This window comes from Phalacrocorax aristotelis, chromosome W (assembly GCF_949628215.1).
Source record: "Phalacrocorax aristotelis chromosome W, bGulAri2.1, whole genome shotgun sequence".
In the NCBI taxonomy this organism is placed as follows: Eukaryota; Metazoa; Chordata; class Aves; order Suliformes; family Phalacrocoracidae; genus Phalacrocorax; species Phalacrocorax aristotelis.
In genome coordinates this window covers 23,268,111-23,278,802 of record NC_134310.1, presented here as the reverse complement: position 1 = coordinate 23,278,802, position 10,692 = coordinate 23,268,111, and positions in this window count along the sequence as shown.

Below are 10,692 nucleotides of genomic sequence, written 5' to 3'. Positions count from 1 at the left end.
GATGAGGGGGTGTCGTGGTTCAGCCCTAGTCAGCAACTAAACACTATGCAGCTTCTCACTCACTCCCCCCACCCCTGTGGGATGGGGGAGAGAATCCTTTTGGCCAGTTTGAATCCGCTCTCTTAGCTGTGCCCCCTCCCCTCCTGGCTTCTTGTGCACCTGGCAGAGCATGGATAGCTAGAAAAGTCCTTGACTAGTATAAGCACTACCTAGCAACAACTAGGTGTTATCAACATTGTTTTCAAACTAAGTCCAAAGCACAGCACTATGCCAGCTACAGTGAAGAAAATAATTAACTCTATCCCAGCTAAAACCATGACGGGGGAGACAGATTAAGGGGTGGAGGGGGCAATCCCAAATCCTTGGGTTGCTCCTCTATCTCCTCCCTTTTCTTTCTAGGGTTTGTTATTTTCAAACATCTCTGCCCAATACTACATGCTGAACAGCATCTTCTTATTTTCTCCTGCTCCTTCTTTTCACTTCTCTTTTTTGTTTTCTAAAGATAAAACCAGGGAATCTTCTGGTGGAATATAAATATTGCAATCTCTCTGCCACTCGGATGATTCCGCAAAGTGGAAAACATATCTGCATATATAAGCTCATCCCACTTTCCTTCTTTCCTTAAAAACAACATCAGCTGCAATACAGTGTTTTCTTAGTCACACTCCCACCTGGCAGTCCCCCTATATCTTTCCAGTGTACTAGGATACATCCTAGGGGGCTTTTCTTTGGAATCTCGCTGCTCTGATCCCTCCCCCATTCCATTTTCTTATTTATGAGGCACACAGGATGGCAATGTGTACATAGCACAATATTGGTCTGTAATAAATTTAACAATCGCTTCGTTTCGGTCGTACCCCTCGCAGGATAGCAGAACCAAGGGTCAGAACTCCACACTCGCTTTGCAGCTACGCTGCATCTCAGTCACTCATTCATTCACCAGTCACACCAGAGTTAACTCAGCTCATTCATACTTAGTTATCAGTTTTGCAAAGCCTGACGGGTATATCCAAATTCAGTGTCAGCAAGCCAGTATCCGAGTTCAGTATCAATAAATCGGTACCACCAGAAGTACAAAACTTATGTGGGTTACATAAGTGTACCAATACCAAAAGTATGTTACTGCAAAAGTATGAAGCCTAACCCGCGCCTGTACCCATGTACTAAACACCAGAGTACACCACTAGCATCGAGTGTGCACGAAACCAAAAGTACAAATGCTTATAAAAGTTTTGTACCTAATACAGAACAACCAAAGTACACTACCCATGATGAGCGTGCACCACCAAATGTATCCCTCAGGCACTAGTAGCCTGGATATGGCGCTCTGCGTAGGACATCTCCTACAGGTTACAATAAACCCAAATGACCAGTCCCAAATTCCAAAACAGAAAACCAAAAAAAAATTTAAAGAATTTCTTTATTCCTTTAGATGGTCCTTGTCTGCTCCCACAGTGATCTGACTGAGGCGAGGAGTCCCTCCAGGAAATCCTGGGGGTACCCTAGGGAGTCTTGTTCTCAGCGGGTCCTGCAGCCGAGCAGAGCGGGTCCCATCTGGGGTGCCAAACTGATGCCATGAAAAGCCGAAATCAGGACTCAATAGTCTGAGCAACTATTAAGCAAGTATTCTTTATTGCAGCGCTGGATGCACAGGGGATCATCCCTCCTAATGTGCATGCCCACACAGGGTTAGTTGTATAACTTACACAAGCTCTACGTACATATTCATTAGTTTCCCAAGAAGTCATTATCATATGCAAATGTCATTTGCGCATGCCTATTGGTGTCTCTGGGTGGTCGTCAGGAGTCTCTGGATGAAGGATATACTCTTCCTTACTGTCTCCACTAGTTAACTTTTGCTTTTACGCAAACTCAGTTCTGAGATCATGTATATACTGTCCTTGAGGGATAGTCTGTTCTGGTTTAGTGTTTACTCTGTAGTGCCTTATCTTTATGGTTCTGTACATCTGCTTTTCTAAGGTCAAATGTTGTTGTTGTAAATTTTTGTTTAGGTGCTTCTTGTCTTGAATCCTTTCTGACTCCCCCAAAGCAACAAGTTTTAGTCACAACAGCTCTAAATCTTTCATCTCAACCCATGAGTTTTCTTACTTTTGCTCTTCTGATTCTCTCCCCCATCCCACTGGGGTGGGGGGAGAGAGCAAGCGGCTGTGTGGTGCTTAGTTGATAACTGGGGCTAAACCACAACACCAAGGAAACCCAACTTATTTCCCTGGCCCTTGGGAGATAAGGGAGGATCCAGATTTGGAGGGCAGTATGGTCAAAGGATGATTCATCTCATTGCCTTTGAGGAGGAAATGAGAGAAATCGAGCCTTTCCCGATATGAAACTTCCCTTTCTTCTGAAGGACAGTAGGAGAAGAAACCTAAAGTGCAGAAGAAAGGATGTAAAACAAGAGGAAGCAGGAAAAAAGGATTTAGTAAGAAAGAGTGGCAGAAAAAAGGACTAACTGCCACAAAGCAAAGATGAGCCTGTGAAAACAAACCCACCAAATGAAAGAGGGAGATAAACAGAGACATCTCTTGGGAGACGGATTTGTGGTTTTTTTCTCTACTAAAGGACAACGGTCCTGAAAAAAGAGACAGATAACTCACACTTCTAATCTCTCTTGCAATAATCTCATGTGTAATCTGTAGCAACAGGAGTTTAAAAAGAGCCACATAGACTTTGAGGAGCCAACACCTCCATGAATTCTCTCTAGCAGCAGCTTTGGCTATTGTTGCTGCAAGGGAGGTGTTGTGGTTTTACCTGGCAGGCAGCTAAACACCACAGAGCCCTTCGCTCACTCCCCCACAGTGGGATGGGGGAGAAAATAGGAAAAAAAAAGTAAAACTCATGTGTTGAGATAAAGAGAATTCTATAGGACAGAAAAGAAAGGGAGATTCACAGAATCACAGAACGGTAGGGCTTGGAAGGGACCTCTGGAGATCATCTCGTCCAACCACCCTGCTTGAGCAAGTACACCTAGAGGAGGGTGAACAGGATTGCGCCCAGGTGGGTTTTGAATATTTCCAGAGAAGGACACTCCACAACCTCTCTGGGCAGACAGTTCCAGTGCTCTGTCACCCTCACAGTAAAGAAGTTTTTTCTCATGTTTAGGTGGAACTTCCTGTGTTCCAATTTGTGCCCGTTGCCCCTTGTCCTGTCATTGGGCACCACTGAAAAGAGTCTGGCCCCATCCTCTTGACACCCACCCTTTAGATATTTGTAAGCATTGATAAGATCCCCCCCTCAGTCTTCTCTTCTCTAGGCTAAACACACCCAGGTCTCTCAGCCTTTCCTATAAGGGAGATGCTCCAGTCCCCTGATCATCTTGGTAGCTCTCTGCTGGACTCTCTCCAGTAGGTCCCTCTCTTTCTTGAACTGGGAAGGCCAGAACTGGACACAGTACTCCAAATGTGGTCTCACTAGGGCAGAGTAGAGGGGGGGAATAACCTCCCTCGACCTGCTAGCCACATTCCTTTTAATGCAACCCAGGATACCCCTGGCCTTCCTGGACACAAGAGAATAATGCTGGCTCATTGTCAACTTGCTGTCCACCAGCACTCCCAGGTCCTTCGCAACAGAGCTGCTTTCCAGCAGCTCAAGCCCCAACCTGTACTGGTGCATGGGGTTGTTCCTCCCCAGGTGCAGGGCCCTACACTTGCTTTTGTTGACTTTCATTGTGTTCCCCTCGGCCCAGCTCTCCAGCCTGTCCAAGTCTCGCTGAATGGCAGCACAGGCTTCCGGCGTATCAGCCACTCCTTCCAGTTTGGTATCATCTGCAAACTTGCTGAGGTTACACTCTACCCTTTCGTCCTGTCCCTTTGTCCAGGTATTGATGAACATGTCTAACAGGACTGGACCCAGTACAGACCCCTGGGGAGCATCACTAGTTGCAGGCCTCCAGACAGATTCTGCCCCATTGATCACGACCCTCTGAGCTCTGTTGTTGAGCCAGTTCTCCATTCACCTCCCTGTCCACTCATCTAACCCACATCTCCTTAGCTTGTCTGTGAGGATGCTATGGGAGACAGTGTCAAATGCCTTGCTGAAGTCGAGGTAAACAACATCCACTGCTCTCCATCGACCCAGCCAGTCACACCATCATAGAAGGCTATCAGGTTGGTCAAGCATGATCTTCCCTTGGTGAATCCATGTTGACTACTTCTGATAGCCTTCTTTTCCTCTACATGCCTGGAGATGACCTCCAGGATGAACTGCTCCATCACCTTTTCAGGAATGGAGGTGAGGCTGACTGGCCTATAGTTCCCCAGATCCTCCTTCTTGCCCTTTTTGAAGATTGGGGTGACATTTGCTTTCCTCCAGTCCTCGGGCACCTCTCCTGTCTTCCATGAACTCTCAAAGATGATGGAGAGTGGCTCAGCAAGAACATCCGCTGGCTCCCTCAGCACTCACGGGTGCATCCCATCGGGGCCCATGGATTTGCAAGGATCCAGTTTGCCTAGGTGATCTTTGACCCAGTCTTCCTCAACCAAGGGGAAGCCCTCCTTTCTCCAGGTTTTCTCTCTCCTCTGGGGGCTGGGATGCCTGAGGGCCAGCCTTAGCAGTGAAGACCGAGGCAAAGAAAGCATTCAATAACTCTGCCTTTGATGCATCCTGCATCACCAGGGCCCCCACATCTTTTTAGCAGCAGGCCCAGTTTCCCCACTCTTTTTTTTATTACTGATATATTTGAAGAAGCCCTTCTTGTTATCCTTGCCAGATTTAGATCCAAGTGGGTCTTGGCCTTCCTCGTTGCATCTCTACACACCCTGGCAACGTTCCTATATTCCTCCCAAGTGGGCAGTCCCTCTTCCATTTGAGTTTTTCTAGAAGCTCTTTGGTCAGCCATGCAGGTCTCCTGGCTCCTTTGCTTGACTTCTTCCTCACAGGGATGCACCGATCCTGAGCTCAGAGGAAGTGCTCCTTGAATACTGACCAGCTCTCTTGGACCCCCCCCCCGCCGCCCTCTAGAGCCCTAGCCCATGCGATTCCTCCAAGCAGGTCTTTGAAGATGCCAAAGTTAGCTCTGCTGAAGTCCAGGGTTGTAATCCTACTTGTTGCCCTGCTTCTACCATGCAGGATCCTGAACTCCACCATCTCATGGTCGCTGCAGCCAAGGCTACCCCCAACTCTCACATCCTCAACCAGACCTTCTTCGTTTGTTTAGTATAAGGTCCAGCAGCACATCTTACCTCATTGGCTCCTCCACGACCTGCATCAAAAAGTTATCCTCAGTGCTCTGCAGGAACGCCTTGGATTGTGCGTACCTTGTCATGTTGCTTTTCCAGCAAATATCTCTCAGCTGTGCCCCCTCCCCTCCCGGCTTCTTGTGCACCTGGCAGAGCATGGGACGCTAGAAAAGTCCTTGACTAGTACAAGCACTACCCAGCAACAACCAAAACATGTGTGTTATCAACATTGTTTTCGAACTAAGTCCAAAGCACAGCACTATGCCAGCTACAGTGACGAAAATTAACTCTATCCCAGCTAAAACCATGACACCTGCATGTGAATATCATGGCTCTGTGCGGCTCTCCTTTTAGCCCAGTATGCAGTGCCCTACAGCAGTGCCTGTGCCTCTTGCTTAGTCCACCTGCTTGTCCTTCTTCCTTGACAGTCATACCCAGAAGCATGGTGCTGGCTTGGCCATGCCTTTCATCGCACCTGGCCTTGGAAATTGTCCCCTGCCCCATCCCTGTGCCTTCTGCATGTTCAGGGCCATAGCACACACAGAGCTGGAGGGAAGTGAAGTTTTTGTCAGCTCTTCTGGATGCCCTGAAATGTACTGCACCTCCCCTCTGACAGTGAGGAGTGATGCTTCAGAATCATTTACAGGGTTAGAATGAGAGAAATAATTGAAAATAGGAACAAGGGGCCAGATTCAGAGCATCTGTTCGGGGCTTCCAATGTAGACCTTGCACTGTCTAAAAACTCAGGTGTCCAACACCATCAGGGTGGTTCAGAGGTCAAAACAAGACCTATGCAATCAATAGGAAGGGAAGCTCCAAAGGCTAACCCCCAAATTCCCTATACCGGGTAGGCAGCAACCTGGAGCCAGTCAGCAGGAGACATGGCACCAGATGTTCGCCTCTGTTCCTGCTCCTCCCTGGTGCATGAATCAGAGCTGTATCCTGGGTGCTCTCTATCCCTTCTGGACCCAGACTGTAGCAACTGCCATGGTGCTGGGTGAGCAGGCCTTGCTGCTTGGAAGACGTTTTTCACCATGCTAGTGCTACGCTCTGCCATTGCCTTTTCTGTAGTTGAGGCGGTTTCTCCAGAAAAGGGCTTCAGGTCATGGCTACCTTCTCCCACCAGCTGTCAGGCTACAAGGTTACAAAATCAGGTTTTCTTGAGTTTTTTTTTTAATTATTATTATTATTTCTTCACCCCCTCCCCCAGCTTCAGGACACTCATCATTTTGACTGGTGAAAGGGAAAATTTCAAAATGAAGGTTGAGATGTGTCTATACCTGGAAGACTCAGCTGAGGAAGGATGCCTTCAGGCTGAGAAGGAAGCTGAACACAGCTTTCCCATTTCCTAGGTAAGTATTCTGCCCGCTAGGCTAAAAGCTGACTTTATTTATTTATTCATTTACTTTTACAGTTTTGTTTCACATTTTATTGGCTGTACACGTGAACACACAAAATTTATTCTCTTAGGAATGTGCAAAGGAATTGGAAATGTTATAGGTATTGGTGAAAAAGTACATATGACTGATTAGTCTCATTTTTAAAATATGCAACTTGAAGATGCTTCTTGGGCTGGGGAGGGCTACAGGGAGAGCAGAAAAAATACTGGTTGTCTTTGGTGGCCAATCACACAGTCCAGCTAGTGAACAAGCAATAACTGTGGCAAGCATTCACAAGTAAGTACACAGTCTGCAAGATGTTCCTATGCATTATTCAGTGAATAATTCTAAATAATTAAAACACTGAAATCTGTGTGTAGACGTAATATGAGGGACCAAATTAAACGCATTGTTCAATAGGAGAAGCTGACCCAGCTCTAATGAAGAACAGCAGCAGCAGTTTAGAAAATCTGTGGGTCTATTTAACATGAATTTACTGTGTGCTAGCAACAATAATCCAAGTCCAGCAATCTGTAGTGGCTGGTAGGTGTCATTCAAAGTGACAAAGCAGTTGCCAGACTATGTTATCTTCACCCAGAGGCTACACCTTCACTGCAAAGTCACCTTCTGAGTCATTTTCATTTTCCACATTGACTCCTCTGGAGCAGACTGTGGTCAGCTGAGAACCAGCTGTGGTGATGGGCACCACCCGCATGGCACCAATCAGGGGTTTGTAGCACATGGTGATCCCAGCCATAGCTGATGAGCTGTGGGTACTCAGACTCTAGCCTATCCCCCACTTCACATTACATATGCATTGAGACCTTTGTGTGTAGATTAGCCTTGAATTAATGGCAACACAGAGGTTACAATCTGAATCAATTCTTGCAGGGAAGAAAAGCACTTATCTATATCAACTTGGGACTGTTACATGCTTTGCATGCTTTTAGTTGTTTTATTCTGAGCTCTAGCACATATTCAAATAGAGCAGAATGATAACTCTTTCTTCCCTCCCTTAAGGTACCCATGAAAGTAATTATATGGGTTAAAAAACCCCAAACCACAGAGGTAAAAATAGCTCATGACCAACACCTTCTTGGAATTTTGTTTCCCATGTTATGATCTAGAGGAGAGGGGCTAAAGCGCGTATCTGTTGTAGCAAATTTCCCTGTTGTTTTTGAAATGTTCCTGCTTGATGCAAGGCAAAACCTGAGGAAAATTACTGAAGGGCAGTGGGGAATAACAGTGGATTTATATTTAAACAACTAGATCATGGTAAGACATTTTGCCAAGCCATAACTTGTCATAAAGTCAAACAAAGGTGAGTAAATTGTAGTAAAAAGTTGCACATGCTTTTATTGATTTTTACTGCATTTTAAATTTTGTCCTCGCAGCCAATGTGTTGCTGGCTTGCAATTAAGACCTGACAGCGGGAGAAAGAACAGTAACAAAAAATTGAATCAGTCATTTTTTTGAAAGTAAGCCAAGAACAACAGTATGGAGAGAAAGGAAGGAACTTGTGAAAGATCCAATTACTGTTATATTTCCAACATTCAGCTCCTTAGCTTTAATAGCGCTTAAAATACCAGTCACAATTTGTAGTTGTGAAGAAAAATACGCAACGTTTTCTGATGATTGAGTGGTTTACTCTAAAGGCATCATGGGAGAAGAATGTCTTGGGGCTTCAGCAAGTTTTAAATGTTGTACGAGAAGTCAGAAAGAAATTGATCTAAAAGATGCAGTAAATGGATTTACAAGTCTTATTGACTACCCTGATGAGTTACTGTTTCCAAAAAGCTCTGAAGTCCAGGTCTGCACTAATGGCTTTCCTTTCAGATGTTCAGCCTGCACAGTCTGCTGGCATTCAGCACCGATATGCGCTTTTATTTTTATTGGAAAAAATACAAGAGGCGGGTTGATGAAGTTTTGTTTTTCTCAGGGTTTGGTGATCTGAAATCATAAGTGTTTTGGAGTATCTGAGTTCTCTTTGTGCAAACCCCCAAAGTTTTGGAGTGCTGTGATAGAACATGAACCACGCTTTATTTTACAGAGTCTTTACAGAGATCGAAAGTAGTGTGGCTGTATGGACGTTAGCAACATAGGTTTTGTTCAAAACACTTCAGAAAACTGGATCAGGTTGCGTTTTTTAACTAGAACCACAAAGTTGAATGGGAAAGGCTGGATGCTTTTGCCTTCCCCACCCCCACCCCCAAGCCTCTGACTTTTTACCGCTGCGAGAAACCTCTTCGTAGTAGCTAGTATGAGACTATATTTTGGATTTTTGCTGGAAACAGTGGTGATAATGCAGAGATGTTTTAGTTGTTGCTAAGTAGCACTTACACTGGTCAAGGACTTTTTCAGCTCCCTGTGCTCTGCCAGGTGCACAAGAAGCTGGGAGGGGACACAGCCAGGACAGCTGGCCTAATCTGACCAACAGGATATTCCATACCATATGACATCATGCTCAGTATATAAAGCTGGGGGAAGAAGAAGGAAGGGGGGAATGTTTGGAGTGATGGCATTTGTCTTCCCAAGTAACTGTTACGCGTGATAGAGCCCTGCTTTCCTGGAGATGGCTGAACACCTGCCTGCCAATGGGAAGTAGTGAATGAATTCCTTGTTTTGCTTTTAATTTTGCCATTCTTTTGTCAGTGCTTGCAGTGATTAATAGAGAGAACAGTAAAAAATGTGTGGCTAATACACAATAAAAATGGGGGAGATGTGGGGGATGAATTTGCAAGTAACTTAGCACTGTTTGACACGTCCTTGAACTGAAGCAAAGCGGCAGTAAAAGACAGAGACAGGAACGTGGGAATGCGAAGAAGTATTTAAGTAAGCAAAACCAAATGAAGTAGCGCAAATAGAACAGCCTATTAGAATGTAGCATAAGGCGGGTGTTTAGAGCTAGCTGACGAATAAGAGAAATTGTGCGTGTGATCGCATGAGGAATGTGTCGAAAAGATACATAAGCAATGAAAAGCTGACAATAAGGGTCTTGTGCAAAACATCTCTCAGGAGTCTGTGACATTCATCCCTGCATACGGCCACTCAAACCCCAGCGTCAGGCACTGCAGCTGAACCAGCAATCAACCTGTGCCAGTATCAGTTGCCCCCATACAGAAGAAGAAATCTTGAAGCGAAAATCAACTCATTTAGAAAGAGATGATGAAAAAGCAGTGCCATCACGAGGGGGAGAGGAGGAAGAAGTCATGAATGAAAAGGAGACCACCCAATCCCTGTCCTTGAGTGAGCTGCAAGATATGCGAAAAGATTATGGTCGTCGCCTAGGTGAGCAAATTGCCACCTGGCTGCTCCGATGCTCGGATAATGGGGCCAGGAGCCTGGAATTAGAGGGGAAGGAAGCCAAACAAGTGGGATCCCTTTCTAGGGAAGGGGGCATTGACAAAGCAATTGGAAAAGGGAAACAAGCCCTCAGCCTCTGGAGGCGACTCCTGTCCAGATCGAAGGAAAGGTAGCCCTTCAAGGAAGATGTTACATATCGTTTAGGAAAATGAAGAACCTTGGAGAAAGGTATCCAGAATCTAAGGGAATTGTTATTGCTAATGCATTTTTCTCCAGCCCTTTGGCAGCAGAGTGCAGGCCACAGTTTGCTTTCACATGGAGGGGCGAAGGGTACACCTGGAATCGACTGCCCCAGGGGTGGAAACACAGTCCTACCATTTGCCATCGACTGATTCAGACTGCAGTGGAAGAGGGAGAAGCTCTAGAATGCCTACAATACATCGATGACATCATCGTGTGGGGCTACACAGCAGAAGAAGTTTTTGAGAAAGGGAAGAAAATAGTCCAAATCCTTCTGAAGGCCGGTTTTGCCATAAAACAAAGTAAGGTGAAGGGACCCACACAAGAGATCCGGTTTTTAGGAATAAAATGGCAAGATGGTCGTCGTGAGATCCCAATGGATGTGATCAACAAAATAACAGCCATGTCTCCAACAACTAGCAAAAAATAAACACAAGCTTTTTTGGGCACTGTGGGTTTCTGGGGAATGCATATTCCAGATTACAGTCTGGTCATAAGCCCTCTCTATCAAGTGACCCGGAAGAAGAATGATTTCAAATGGGGCCTTGAGCAACAACAGGCCTTTCAAAAAATTAAAC